This window comes from Marmota monax, unplaced genomic scaffold, assembly GCF_021218885.2.
Source record: "Marmota monax isolate L192 unplaced genomic scaffold, Marmota_monax_Labrador192_F-V1.1 WCK01_AAM20220418_F8-fsc00086, whole genome shotgun sequence".
Lineage (NCBI taxonomy): Eukaryota > Metazoa > Chordata > Mammalia > Rodentia > Sciuridae > Marmota > Marmota monax.
Genome location: NW_026693086.1, coordinates 3316888 through 3332571, shown reverse-complemented (window position 1 = coordinate 3332571; position 15684 = coordinate 3316888). Strand labels below are relative to the sequence as shown.

The 15684-nt window shown below is 48.9% G+C and overlaps 1 protein-coding gene and 1 pseudogene across 1 annotated transcript in view; both read right to left on the bottom strand.

Moving 5' to 3' along the window:
• The window catches only part of Hs3st4 (heparan sulfate-glucosamine 3-sulfotransferase 4), a 352890-nt gene that overhangs the window by 18478 nt on the left and 318728 nt on the right, over positions 1-15684 (bottom strand). The gene's annotated exons all lie outside the window — the stretch shown is intronic.
• LOC124099575 (U2 spliceosomal RNA) lies at positions 10763-10870 on the bottom strand (annotated as a pseudogene).

The following is a 15684-nucleotide window of genomic DNA, read 5'->3' as shown; positions in this document are numbered from 1 at the left end:
ACAATTGCTCTTCCCTTATTACAGAATACAGCACCTCCCCCACCATCTTCCCACAACAGATCTCCACTACGTACCTCCATCCGTGACGCCCAATGCAGACGCCACTTAGCTACAGGTGACTACACACATGGAAATCAGCTGAAATTAGAAAGTCAACTTCTTTGCGATACGACCCACATTTCTCAGGCCCCCAGAGCACAGACAGGTGCTGCCTTGGAGCCTCAGACAGGAGATTCTCATCATCCTGGAAAGTTCTATTGCATGAGCTGGAATTGGACCATCCACTATAGCTTTTGAAACATCTACGTACCAGCTGAAAGTCCTCTCTCTCTCTCTCTCTCTCTCTCTCTCTCTCTCTCTCTCTCTCTCACACACACACACACACACACACACACACACACACACACACACACGCTTGCTCATTTCATGCCTGAGCTGGTGATACCTAAGACCCCATCTCTGTTCCCACGTGTTGAGAGGGTAGGAAACGCTGAGGGAGGCCAGCCAGCCGAGGAGGCTGATGGTCACTCTTCGTACTGGTCAATTCAGCTGACAATCCCTAAATCGATAAAGAGCAACCTCCATCCTCAACCACACACGTGGAGCACAGATTCCCCTGTCTCCTGCCCCTGGGAAGCAAAGTAGAGGAAGTGCTGACCTGGAATTTCAACTGAAGGTCTCGGTGCTAGAGATGATGCTGGAGGTCAAGTTACGGGTCAAGGATAAGGTCCATGACTCGGGACAAGGGCGGGAGCTCCGTGTTGGGGCTCAGCCTGCCACCTCCTCAGAGACTCTGTTCTTTGGAGAACAAGAATCAAGCTGAGCCTGCAATCTGTGCATCTTTGATTTTCCTGCAAGTGGATCCATACCCTGAAGTCACCACACTAGTGATCGCAACTCTGATGGCCCATTAGAACTCCTTGGTCCACATAGCCAAGGATTCAGACTAAATTGATCTGTTGTCATCTCTCGAATTGAACTCAGGGCACTCAACCACTGAGCCCCATCCCCAGCCCTATTTTGTATTTTATTTAGAGACAGGGTCTCACCTCGCCATAGCTGAGGCTGGCTTTGAACTCGTGATCCTCCTGCCTCAGCCTCTTGAGGCGCTGGGTGACAGGCACGTGCCACTGCACCCCCAGCTCCTCGTATTTCTAAAAGCTCCAGGGAATTCTAAAATGCAGCCATGATTTAGAAACACATCTCTAAATCAAATGCCCAGAAAGACCAGAATATCTTGTTATTCCACGGATGGATAAACAGATGGCTGGACCCAGATGAATAAATAAACAAGAACGATTAACACATCCTGATAACATGGGGAACTTCTTGATCTTTGATCTTGCACATATTCCATCATTTCCGGATATCCATATATACTCACGGTATCTTGGACTCAACATTTTAAATTCTATTTCTTTCTTCTTTGGTTACATGTATCTATTTAAAGCAGAACTTGTGAACCACTATGTTGAATGGAAAAACAGTTACAGTTGCTGCGTCAGACAAACCCTAAGACAGTCTCAATGATCCCAACCTCTTGGTACTTATGTCCTGGAGTGATCTGCCCCCTTGAAGGTGGGCAAGGCTGAGACTTGCTGTGACTCCCATCTTGCTGACTCTCTCGAGTGGCTCTCCCCCTGGTTGGCTCTGATGAAGTAAGACACCATATGGAGGAGTCCATTTGTCTAGAAACGGAGATACACCCTGGACCAAAGCCAGCGAGGAGCTGAGGTCCTCTGTAAATAGTCCACGAGAAACTGAATCTTGAAAACAACCACAAACATTGGGAAGTGGAACTTTTCCCGGTTGAACTTCAGATCCCAACCCTGGCCAACACCCTGACCAGAGCCTCATAAGAGACCCTGAAACAGGGAACCACAGCAACTGTGAGACCATAAATGTGTTATTTTTAGCCCTGGTTTATGGCAATTTGTTGTGCCACTAAAGATGTCTCAGGCAAATGTCATAATAGGAGGTGACCATAAGAAAAAAAATACAATCCTGCCCCCCAGAAACTGACCCTGATGTTTTCTTTCTGATAAGGGAAATTAGCAGTGTTAGGTATTAAAGATCTACTAGCACCAAACTGAGATTTTTCTTGTATGATTTTTTTTTTCCAAAAAAATCAAACAGGAATTTTCTCTCCCCATCTTTACCCAATTGCCTGATTCTGGTCTTTAATTCCTTGACCGATCACACCTATCCATTGATCTTCTAAAGGAGAGCTTCACCTCCTTCCGAATGGAAAGGCGTCTGCACTCTGAGTACCCCCGCAGATGGGACCTTAGAGATAATAGATGGCCTCCACCTGAGCATGGAGGTCCCGCACCTGGGAGAAGGTGCCTTTCCCCCATCTCCAACATTTCCAGCATATTTCCAGCTGTCAGCGATGGTGAATGCCTTTACCAGCCCCCTTCACTGTTTTGACAGATGGCTCAAGGGCTGCACTCAGAGTCCTAGGCAGCTTCCAGCTCCTAAGACAGAGACGGCTTCGGGCAGATCCAGGCCTGGGTCTGGGGTCCGCGCTCCGAGCTGGCGGGGTGATCACACAAGCACAAGAGCAACCGCCAAAGAAAGCGCCACTGGCCCAGGAATTGTTTTCCTGGTGAGCAGCCAATCCTCTGCTGCTCTCTTCTGCAAACACTCCTGCCCGGGTGTTCCCACACTCGCCCGGGCAGGATAGGGTTTTGCATTGGCTGAAAGATCACAGGGAGGCAGGGCAGGGGCCTCAGTTGACGTTTCACCTCTGTCTGGACTCACTGATGATTTTTGTCCCAACACACCTTCCATAGGCTGCTGCAGTGTCCCCCTGTTCCTGTCCCCTGTCAAGGACTGTGGGCAGCACCTCCATAAATAAGCCTTTAGCCAGCGCTTCCTGGTTAGGATGGGTACACTGACTGCTCTGAGTCAGGGTAACTCAGCTGTCCCGTCTATGTCCCAAAGGCTGGCTTAGTACCCAGGACAACAAATACCACTGCTCCCTCTCTGGAGAGGCGTCTCCTACCCCGCCACCTGGGGCGTCACGTGGATCTTCAGAAAAGCTCTGTCTTCTCACCAGACTCGTAGCTGAACCCTCCTCCACCGAGCCCTGTTGGAGTCAGAGGCTTTTGGAAACCAATTCCCCCACCTCTACACTGCCCAAGGGAGTCCTTTTGGTGTATGTTTTTTTGGTTTTGAGGATTGAACCCAAAGATGCTTAACCACTGAGCTGCATCCCCAGCCCATTTTAGTTTGAGACAGGTCCTCACTAAGTTGCTGTGGCTAGCCTCAAATTTGCGATCCTCCTGCCTCGGCCTCCTGAGCTGCTGGGATTATAGATGTGCACCACTGTGCCTAGCTCAGTCCACACACACACACACACACACACATACTCACACACACACACACAGATACATATAATCCCATAGAAATCATACAGAATACATAATATAGTTGTGGGTGAACCCATGGAAACATTGGGGAGTCTACTGGCACAAACAGCATCATATCTCTTTGGCCCTTGAAAATTTGGATCTCTATGCAATAGAACTCTTTGAGCTCCCTCCACATCAGTGCACATCCCATTTTTAAATGAATGGCGCCCTATGGAATGTTTTTCTCCACTGGACTCTCCTTTTTATGGTTTTATCGGTGCATAATAATTACACACGACAGTGGAGCACACTGTGCTATATGGTCCTATGTGTCCGTGACATCATTTGCTGCGTTTCGTCCGGGTCCCTCCCCTCTATGGAGGGATCCGTCTGTTGTAACCAATTTCCCTTATGACAAGCACGGCCGACCTGAGCAGCCTTGCCCACGCCTCTTTATGCCCTTGTTGGAGCAGCTCCTGATGGGAGTCACAGGGAGGTGGGCTGCTGGGTCACGGGTCTGTGTATCAAAGGTCTAACCGAGTCTGGCAGCTCCCTGTCACGACGCTGTGCTCAGTCATGCTCCCGTGTCACCTGGATCATTTCGCCAACCCTTCAGGGGTTTGAACCTCTGTATTTCTAACAGTCCAGCAGCTGGTTCTCAGCCAGGAGTACTGCTTGGCCAGGTTGCTGGGACACCTCCCCGCCCTGTCCCCTGCTGCCGACGCTGATGACGTTGATGCCTCATTTCCATCCTTGACCCATCGCCCCTGGTTCCGGGGCAGCAGGGATGGATCAGATGAACCCCCTGCTTTTTCCAGATGCTACGATGTGTCTTTGCCAGGAACCCCTGTGTCCCCGGCAGCCCTCCGAACAGGTGGAGCCTCGCGTGTGCTTTGGGCATTGAAAAATATCTATGTGAAAATAATCATAGGAGGAAATTGATGAAGTTTGGTGGACTGTGAAGAAGTAGGAGAGGATCAGGACTCCCAGGTAGGGTCTGCAGGCCAGAATAAATCTGAGCCTCTGAGGTTCCCCCATGAGGAGCCTGTGTTCTGGCCACAGTCTTGACACCCTTTAAAATGCCCACCCCCCTACCCTGCCTTTGTGCCTCTTGGAACTTCCTGACACTTTGCAGACCCCACAGACTTTGCCACAACCCATCATTTGCCTGTGAGGCTCTGACTTCTTGCAACTGCCTGTCCCTCCTGCCCGCTGACTGAGCCAACCCTTGGTCACAGCTCAGTTGATCTGAAGTCCTTTCCGGCTTCCCTGGAATATGCACATACTCACATGCAAATATGCCTACTGTGTGTCCACACACATATGCACACACAGAGGTAGACACGCATGCACCCGCATCCGGTCACCCTTCTGTGCATCCCAGGACCACCAGGGACTGAAGTCCCTTCCGTGAAGCTGTGTTTGAGCTGCATATAACCTGCACAATCTCCCCATATATGTTAAATCATTTCTAGATTACTTATAAGACCCAATACAATATAAATGCTATGTAAATAGATGGTATACTGTTCTGCTAAGGGAATAGTGACAGGAAATAAAATTCCGTCTATGCTCCATATAGATGTGGTTTTCCCCATCTTTTTGAGCCACAGTCGGTCGAATCTGTGGATGCAGAATCTGCATGGGGGGTGGGGGGTTACTGTGCTTGCACACGTGACGTCATGACCCAAACTAAAAATGAGTAACGCCATTGCGTCTATCACATACGTTACCAGATGTTGTGCCAGAGGCATGGATGTGGGGGCAGAGAAGGAGGAGGAGGAGGAGGAGGAGAGAGAGAGGGACAGAGAGCGGGTAAGCTTTTGCAAGAGCATCACACTAGCAATTAAATGCTCTGCCTGAAATGATCTGCATCATTTCTAATTGATTGACCAGGACCAGTCACGTCACCCACCCACCCACCTACAGGAGACCAAAAAGGCTGAAAGCCGAAACAGCTGGAGAATTTCCGGGAGAGAAAAACTCCCGCTCTTCTGAACGTTGTGTTTAGCATTCTTGGGTGTGCGGACAGATCATATGTTGTGCTTCTAAACAACACATTGTTTAGTTCCGCTGTTTTTTTTTTTTAATGGCACAATGCTCTCTTCCATCTTCTGTTCATTTTTTAAAAAGTAAATAATAATCTTTGTAGATTCCCTATTTTGTTGTTGTTGCACTTGGTTCGCGTCCATTCACTTTCCCTTCTGCAAAATGATCCGTTGTGTTACTGGGAGGTGATTTAGCCACGGGCTGGATGGCGGGCAGTGGTGCTGTTCCTGTGGTTTTGCTTTCTGAACAAGGCTGCCACGTGGATTCCTGAACATGCCTCCTGAGATACAAGGGCTAGAATTTCACCAGGGTCCACTCCAAACAATGGACATGCTCACCTTCAGGAGATGAGGCCAGTCTGGTTTACCAAGCGCTTGCAGCAAGTGACATTCCCTTCACCTGTGCACAAGTCACGTTCATCTCCATCCTTGTGACTTAATTTGGACTACTGCTGTAATATGAATTCAAGAAGCCTGATGATCCCTCTCTCTCTCTCTCTCTCTCTCTCTTCTCTCTCTCTCTCTCTCTCTCTCACACACACACACGCACATTTGAACAGACTGAAAGAACAAACCATGAGGTTCTTTAGGAGAAGACTGTGCTAAGGGGAAGGAAACAGTGCAAAGGTTCTGAGGTGGCAGTGCTCTTAGGCCAGTGTGACTGGAGATTTGATCAGAGAGGTCGTGCAAAGCCAGATGCTGCAACTTGCATTGCATTCAGATGCAGAGTGCAATGGAACATCTTCAGTATATTTTTTTTTTGAGCAGAGAACTAAGTGTTATGATCTGAATGACAATAAAGGCCACTTTATCAGAGGCACTAAGAAATGGCTACACAGGGAAATCCTCAGGGAAACATCTGCAGCCCTGCAGGTAAGTGATGAGGATGAGGATCGTGAAGTAGAGAGATGAGAGACATATTTGGAAGCAAGAGCCAATAGAATTTCTGTGTGCATGTAAGAAGAAGAGGCGTGTCAGGGTAACCCCAAGGTACTAGCGAGATCCCGGGAAGAATCAAGTTCGTAGTGAGTTGGTGGAAGACATTGGGAGATGACTTGATTGTGGGGCATGGAGGTCAACAGCTCTGCCACGGTGAGGTGATGTTACTCTTGAGATGCCCCATAGCATCCAAATGTCAGGTAAGCTGTAAACAGATGAGTCAGGAAGAGATCTGAGCTAGAGAAATACTTGGGCATAGACACATGTACAGATGGCATACCCTGGGGTAGGTACGGGGATAGGAAAGGTCTACAGACTGAGCCCGCCGCCACTTCTATGCTGATCTCGTGGATTGGATGCACGTGCTTGGAAGAGCAGTTGCTTCCAGATGGGCAGCACATCTCTACTCCAGCTGTTTCCCAAAACCTCATGCCATCCTAGGTCCGTGCCATCTCGTGGGGGAACCAGTACAGTACGTGCCTGGCTGCTCCTCCGCTCTTCTCTCCCTCCACCCCTGGATGAATTACTAACACTAGTCAACATTTGCTCTGGCTCATAAATGCATAATGCCTACCACACAAACCTCAACTGCCTGTAACCGAGACTCGTGCACATGCAGAAAAAGATTGTGTGCGTGGAAGATATAAATGACGCTGTCGCCCAAGGTTGCTGCAGGAAACGGGGCCGCTGGAATGGAAATTGCATCCTGCATGCATTTACTGCCTACACTGCCAGGCTCCCTTGGCCGCTACCACCCCAGAAGGTGGAGGGAATTTGCTGTAAATATTTCACAGTTGGCCATTTGCTGAAGTAAATCACTGTTCATTTTGCCAGAGAGTGCCCTGAACGAGTGTGTGTGTTTCTTTTCCTTCTAAGGGCTCTTTGTGATGTCATCTTACACCCTGCACTGAATTCAGTCCTCAGCACGCTTATGTCTTTGTAGTCAAAGTTATTCTTTTTGTTGTTGTTGGGGGTTGTACGGGGGGATTGAACTTGGGGGGGCACTCAACCACGGAGCCACATCCCAGCCCTATTTTGTATTTTATTTAGAGACAGGGTCTCACTGAGTTGCTTAGCGCCTCGCCATTGCTGAGGTTGGCTTTGAACCTGCGATCCTCCTGCCTCAGCCTCCTGAGCAGCTGGGATTGTAGGCGTGAGCCACTGCACCCGGCTGTAGTCTAGGTTATTCTGTGTCTCTAGGACGGGCTGGGATGGTGTGCCAGGGTAGGGCAAGGAGGTAAAATTCCTCTTAATGGTCAAGACCAGGACTCGCTGGGCATTAATGCCCATCACCTGGTACCTATTTATTTGTTCACTTACTAAGCAATTTCTGATGGATCACTATAGGCCAGATACTCTTTCTGAGCCCTAGGATATCCTGACCAATATTCCACAGTCCCAGACAACAGGGAGTCCACAGCTTATTTGGGAGATCTCTTACAAAACCTAAAAGTTAACATCTACATATGTTTGCTATTAATATTTACTGACACCTTATTAAGTGTCAGGTAATAGTCCAGAGATTTACAAGAGTTAAACCCCATTATCTTTCACAATAATTCTGTGGGGGCAAAAATCACTTCCATCCCTAGGTTATAGATAAGAAAACTGAGGCACAGGGCAGTTTGGGGGACTTACCCAAGATCGCCCACCTGGATTGCAGTAAGACCTCTCTTGCTGCCCACCTGGATTGCAGTAAGATCTCTCTTGCTGCCTTAACCTCTATTGCTACCTTTTGATATGCAGGCAAGCGAAGCAAAGTGTTTAATGATGATGAAGCATCTATAACACCTGCTTTATGAGGTGGCTTTGCTATTAGTTGATTTCTGTGGGGAACACATTCTTTAATTCCTAATCCCGGGGAGGGAGTTCTCTGATTCTCAATTTTCCAAGAAAAGTGAGGCTCAGAGAGTAACCCAATCCAAAATACTCCAGTCCTAGGTCACCGGGCTGAGATCTGGGCTGGAATCATGAGACTCCCAAGCCCCAAGCTGTTTTTAATGCTGCAGGAAGATGAAGCCCAGGGTGCTGGGTGCAATGGAACATGGCAATGGATCGTGGAGGAAGCCCAGGGTGTGTTCAAGGAAGTGTGGCCACCCACTCACTCCTGAGAGAGCTGGGTGGGGGGGGGGGGGCGGGCGGCTGGCTCCTCAAAGCTGTGAAGAAAAAAGAGGAATGTTCCAAACAGCTAGGGCTGGACTTGCAGATGAGAAGGCAGAACAGCGGGAAACAGCCCATGCAGATGGGACGCGCCCGGGGCTGATGTTTCCTTACAGTTCTGCAATCAGGGGGTGACAATCCATCCTGCACTCAGAAGAGCAGGAGAAGGTAGGGAGGTGACCCTGCAGGGCTAAGGGGAGTGGGCTTGGGACCAGCTCCCTGGAGCTCTGTCCTTCCTCCCCATCTGGGCTGAGGGATCCGCTCAGGGGGGAACGGTTCCTGTTTTGCTTTGACCCTGCTCCCGATTTGACCATGAGTCTCAGAGCAGGCCCTTGAGCTCTTGAGGCCTTGGAGCATCCCCGTTGCCAAATGTTCCCCAAGCCCCCTGACGGCAGGGGGCTGCTGTGCCGTTCCATTCAGACCCAGTTGGCTCTGGGCAGGCTCGTTTCTGAGTGCTCATTAGTCACCCAACTAGAATGTTCCGGAGATAGCTGGACTTACAAAAAGGAGAACTAATAGATGGAGAGATATAAATTGGAAATCGGCATATATATGAAGGTCTTTAAAACAATGGCTGCTGTTAGAAAGGGTGTGGGTGAAAGAAGGGAAAATGGCGGAGGACGACGGAGTCTGGGGCCTCTCAACAGGAGCCTTGACGGATGGAGTTGCCCCCAAGTTGCACACCCACTGATCTATTAATAAGTGACACCAGCTCCAAATGGTCACTGTTTGGTCACTTACAAGAGTCAGAAGAGTGAGTCTTATAGGGGACAGTGACTCCCAGGCACTGGCCACTTGTCCTTTGTCAATCACAGCGATCACAAACAGCAGAGAAGGCTACCGTAGGCCATCGGCCCCAAGCCCGGAGCACCAGGGCATCTGGCATGGATTGGTGGGAGGAGGAACCGGATTCTCAAACTTCCAGTCTATGGTCCCTGATAGACAGGATGGCATGACTGATCAGCAGTTCCAGAGGAAGTCCACCTTCCCACGAGGTAATGAAAACGAGAAACTGAAGTTAGTACGCCCAGACCCATTTCTCTTAATGAGCACCTGACAACGTAGGGGTTAGGTCATTGAAACTCACTCTTCTTTTGTAAAAATAAATAGAAATTGCATCTGTTGCTCTTTGAAAAGAAATGATGTATGGCATTTTTAAGAATCCAAATAATACGTTTAAGAGTATTACAATTCCACCAGTATTTCTAGCCTCTATATGCGTATTTAACCCACTTCCACATTTGGTGAAAGATGGCCTTTCTCTGTATTGGTGTGGGTGCTTAATATTCAATCACTCTCACCTTAAGTAGTCTTTGGTGTCATTGATAGAAACCCCATTCTTTAAAGTTTGGTTTTCCGGGATATAAAGAATTAAATACACAAATGGATGTGGAACACTCAAGGGTATTGAATTTTAAATGATATGCTCATTAATTGAATTTATCACTGGGTAAGGTGGTGTTAGATTAATTAAGCTTGGGGGATTTTGATTAACCATATACCCAAAGTTTCATTTACTAGGATCAAATAAAGTAGCCCAGAGAGATTCTTTGGAAGGAATAAAGTAAATCTTCTTATGGAGAAATGACTTGAGGATACAGAAGATAGAGCAGGTGAATAAATACTTTTTAACCAAGAAGTGGCTCCCATCTAGCTTCTGAGGTTAATGAGGGCTTCACTCCACACAGGTTTGTATCCTGCATCTATCTCTTCCTTCCTTAGAGAGTAACCGTCATCTCCCGGGGTGAACCTTGACTTGGAGTTCCTAGGAACTCTGTCAATCAGAAGCAACCGCTTACTAGCTTACTTACAGTGATATGTCTCTTGCACTTTGCTTTATGATGCGGCCTCAGTTTCCTCATCTGTAGTGGTGATAATATTAACAACGCCCTCCTATCCCCATGGTGGGAGAACTACATAAAATGCTCAATTCTGATTGGCTGGCTACCCTTCAAAACTCACTTCAAAATGACAGTGAACCCAGAGGCTCTTCCCTATGGAACTGCTGAGAATTCTGCTGAGAACCCAGCCCTTATTTATTTATTTTGAGACAGGATCTTTCTAAGTTGCTCCGGGGCCTCACTAAATTGCTGAGGCTGGCTTTGAACTCTCAATCCTCCTGCCTCAGCCTCCCAAGCCTCTGGGATGACAGGCGTGCGCCATCGCACCGGCTCATGAGAACTTTTGTCTGTAATTAGAATGTAACCTGAACCAAGCTTCCCAAGGAGATAGAATATTAGGAAAGAGAATATGAAGGAAAGGCGATTGCAAAAGGATTATAATTTTGGTTTTTAACAAAAAGTAAGGAAATTAAACTGATAAGAACAGATACTACACTTGATCTTAACCAAAAGGCCGAGAAGCGATGAAAAGTAAGGAAATTAAAAAAGAAAAAATCTGTGAAATCAAAACCATGAAAAGCATAGATCCCATCCCATCCATCCGTTTAGTAACCACGGACTGAGGAACTTTTTATACACAGATACCACACGTGTAAGTATAAAATGAATCAGGGGAACGTATCAGGAATCCTTTGAATAAGAAGAGGGACCTTGTGCTTGTTCATACATGCAACCAATGGAGTGTTTAATTCTGCCCATTTGCTGAAGTTCATTTATTCCACAGGTGCTTACTGGGCACCTCCCGGGTTTCAGGTTTCGGACATTGGAAGCTACACTCCAGTTCGTCACGGGCGTGGTGGTGTAGACCTTGAACTCATGCAAACACATTACAGGAAGAGGAGGAGGAAGCCACCGCCTTCAGCCAGGAAATGGACAGGGAGACCAAGGAGGCTAGGCTGGTCAGGAACCTCCCTGTTGAAGTGACTGACATTTACAATCGGAAGGAGGAGAAAGCTGACCCCTCAAGAAGAGCCAGAGGTGACAGTGTTCCAGGGACAAGGAGCAGCATGTGTCTGGGCCTTGAGTGGAGGCAGTAAGAGGTGGCCCACTGGCTACAGCCCAGCCAGCCACGGAGAAGGCACTGCTGAGGCGGGAGGGGAGGGAAGGGCCCGGGGAAGGTGAAGGGGTTTGGGTTTTAGTGGCAGAAGCCGGTCAAGGAAAGGGGTGATGGGATGTGGGCTCCTTTCTCCAGCAACGCCCTCCTGTCCCCATTGTGGGGACAGCGTGCTGGAGACGGGGGGAGGGCTGGGAACGGACACCTGCTGACCCCTGCAATGGGAAGCCCTTGGGCTGGGGTGTGTAGAGGAGATGGGGGGACAGGGGAGTGAGTGGCTGCAGACACTGCAGGGTAAACAGGATCTCCTGACTGCCTGGGGGTGGGCAGTGAGGGACTCGGACACCAGGGCTGGGGGGGACTCCCAGCCTCCCGCCTTTGGTAACTCAGAAGGTGATGGGTCCTTTACAGAGCTGAGGAGGGGCGTGAAGCCGGGCCCCCTCTTCTCCATCTTGTGAGGCCTGGATGAACCAGACAGCCGCCATGGCCCGGTCTGCCCAGAGGGGACACTAACGGCTCCCTGACTACTTCATCAGACAGTGAGGATTCGTCAGAGGGTCATCATGACGTGATAATGAGGAAAACAGGGGTGAAAAGTTAAAGGAAGAAGGAAGACTCTTAGGATGCCAGGTGGTTGTGCCAGCAAATTTATTGTAGGTCCATACCAATGATCCTGGGTTTGGCTGGAGGACATTTACAAGGCAAATAATAATAATAATAATAATAATAATAATAATAATAATAATAATAAACAATGCAATGGGACTAATAATGAGCAAATCTAGGGCAACCCAAGTAGGTCATTGTAATCCCAGTTGGGACCTGCTCATGAGCACAGATTTGGAGGGTGAGAGGATCCCACAGAGAGCTTGCCGCTGAGACTGTGCAAAATTGTCTGGAATTCACGCTGCTCCGAGACCTTGAAGGGAGAACCCCATTTTAATGATCATGCTTTTTTATTTTTTTAAGCAACACAGTTGTGAGAACTGGCTCTCCTGAGGTCTCCTCCCTCTCTCCTTCTGTAATGAAGTGATTAGTCCCCTCACCCAACATCCTTCACCCTCCGAGGTCTCCTTCCCAACCTTTGTCCCCGTTGACACACATATCTGTGTGTCTAGGTAGGATCTAAAGTCCCTAAGGGCAGGCATTTGACCTGGGACAAGTCATTTAGCCAGTCCCAGACTCAGTTCTCTCTCGGTATCACCCATTCACCCTTGGGATGGAAGCTCATCTTTTCTTCACCTGAACCAGAGCGACCGCTTGGACGGGACTGACCCCTGTGTGGCCACCTGTCAGTAGTCAGTGGAATCAGCTCTCTCCCTTCTTCCCTCTGCCCATCAGCCGTTCCATCCACCTGTCCATTTGTACATCCATCCATCCATCCATCATCCACGTATTTGAACTCTCATGTGCCTGTCCCCATCATTTGCCCAGTTGTTCATTCAATAAGCACTTACTGAGCACCTACTGTGTGCCAAGTCTCGTGTCCTGCCCTAGAGATGCAGAGGCGCACCAGGTAACATATGATATTACCCTGCAGGATCTATAGCCAGGGCCTGGAGCCTCTGTCCTGCCAGGTCTGATGGGGCAGTGGGAAGTCACTTGGGGCAGCTCTCTTAGAGACAGGCTCATGATTCCTGTCTGGTCATCATCTTCCTCTATAAGCCCAAGGGGGCTGAGATTGTTCTGTGGGGACAGTTCTTTCAGCCGACTCCCTGCCATGTTGGTTCTGCCTATGAAAGTGTAGCCATGGTAGGATCAGGGATGAGTCAATACCTCAGGAGGAGGATTCCAGAGGATCCAGAATTTCATATCCTGCATGCAGCCCATTCTGCCCTTCTGGGAGGACCCAGGTGGCTCTACACAATGACCTTGGTTCGGCATTTATGATGCATCAGAGTTGGTGTGTGCAATTCCTAGCCCTTAGGAATCTCAGCCTGAATGTTCTATTCTTAACCTCCTTTGGACGGCTCTCTGGGATATAGTACCTTCCGTCTGTGTTTATATCTGAGGCTCGGTACCATCTTACTTCTGTTCGCCCTGTGCCCAGAAGTCCCTGGAGGACTGGGCACGATGGTGTATTTAAGATGTCATGAAACCAGTGCCCAAAGGGTATAAAAGATGAGATTTCATCACACAAGCACCACCTTGGACAGGCAGGGAGCAGGTGGCCAAGAATTCTCTGCTGCTTTAATAAAAATGCCTACGTGGATCTGATTGGGCAAGATTGATGTTCAATTGAGTATCTATTATGTGCCAGATCCGATGCTAGATGTTTTCAATATATCTATTGATTAATCCATCTAACAACACACCTGGTACCATGGATTAGAGTTAGAGAGGCTTAATAGGATCACAGATCACGGTAAGCATCACGGGCCATGAAAGCCACCTGGTCATTCCCTTCCATTCTTCTTCTTTATTAAGGATCAGTTGATGATCCTGATGGCAGAATAGTTTAAACGTCCAAACATCTGCATATAAACGTTGCTTCGGACTCTTTCTCTAACCTAGTTTGTGGTACTCAGACTTGAGTGTGCCTAAGAAAAATTCGACAGTGTTGTATTCATAAAACCGCACAGACTGCTGGGTACGGTGGCCCACGCCTGTCATCCCAGCGGCTTGGGAGGCTGAGACAGGAGGATCGCGAGTTCAAAGCCAGCCTCAGCAACTTAGCAAGGTGCTAAGCAACTCAGTGAGACTCTGTCTCTAAATAAAATACAAAATAGGGCTGGGGATGGGGCTCAGTGGTCGAGGGCCCCTGAGTTCAATCCCCAGTAAAACCCCCTTGAAAAACACGACCTCATAGACTGTATTTTGGGGGCCATGTAAGGAATGCTGGAGGTTAATGTCGACTCTGTGCTGAGTAAGCCTCCTGCTCTCACTTCCGACCCTGCGAATCCACTCGTCCAGGGGTCAAGCCTCACTCTTCTTCCTCCTGGGGACCCCTCACGGTCTTTCATGGCACTTTCTGGGCCAGGATGAGAGGCAGACGTGTGGTGAACACTTTCCCAGCCTTCCCTGGCTCAGCTCTTTGGGTCTGATCCGTTCTTGTTGGAAGAGCTGATTCCCGCGAGAAGCGGGGGGCACCCTTTCACATTGCTCTGAAGAAGGAGAAGAAGGAGTGATTCCCCGGATGCTTATGTAGGAGCATCCCCCATCTACCTGGAGCATCCTGGCCGACAGGGACACAGCTCAGTGACGGTGACTTCTAGAGAATGGACGAAAGTCTCATGAACATGCAAACGCTGGGCGATTCCACATGATTTCCTCAATCCTTAATCTCCTGGAGAAGGCTGGCACTGGAGGTGGACGGATGGGGACTCAGCTCCCAACCTGTCCAGTTGGGCCATCGTGGGAAAATTTCTCAAACTCTTTTTAAAGAGTGAAATGACCTACAATATCGTTGTGAAAATCAAGGGGGTGAAAAGAGAAGAGCTGACGCTTATGAAGAGCCTATCATGTGGGTGATACTTTAAATAGATCCCTGCTATCAAAACTATAAAGTAAGAATTAGTGATAAGAGTGAAAATATACCACTGTGAGTCTTGTATTTTATCAGGGCAACTATTTTCTATGCATCCGGGATGAGCCGGTGGTGCTAGTTGTCTACAGAAGCCTGAAGCACAGAGAGATTAAGTGGCTTTCCCTAAGTTGCACAGTCTAAAGGTGTGAAAGCCTAGCTTAGAAACTCTAGCTGCCCTGGATCGTGCTGTCTCTGGGATTTGATGCCATCAAGCTTGTGAGGACCCGCAGGACAGACGCTGGAAGGCAGGAAGCCCTCAGCACACGTGAGGCTCCTTTTGTCTCCCTTCAAGTGTCCTTGTCTTTGTACCCACTCTTCAGACCCTCCCTGGGGTGGCACTTGGTTGGCTGTCTCTTTTCCTGAACCCACCTGACCCTCTCTGGCTCCTGCACCAAATCTTCCTCCTCCATCAGCCTTGACAGAGGACAGAGTGAATCGGGCTGGATACAACCTCTATGGGTACTGTCAGGGTCATGACCGGCTCTGCTCTCGGCTGTCACAGGCTGAGAGCTGCCCTTCCACCTTGAAGAAGCTTGAAGAAGTGAACCTTCACACTCGGGAAAGACAGAGGCCCCCCTTCGGGTTTCCAAGGGTCCTTAGGTGGCCCCCACATATGCATCTTTTCTGGGAGGTACTGAGAGGTTCTGGCCACAGGTCTTCTCGGAGCACAGCGGAGCTGGGACCATGACATGACACCGGC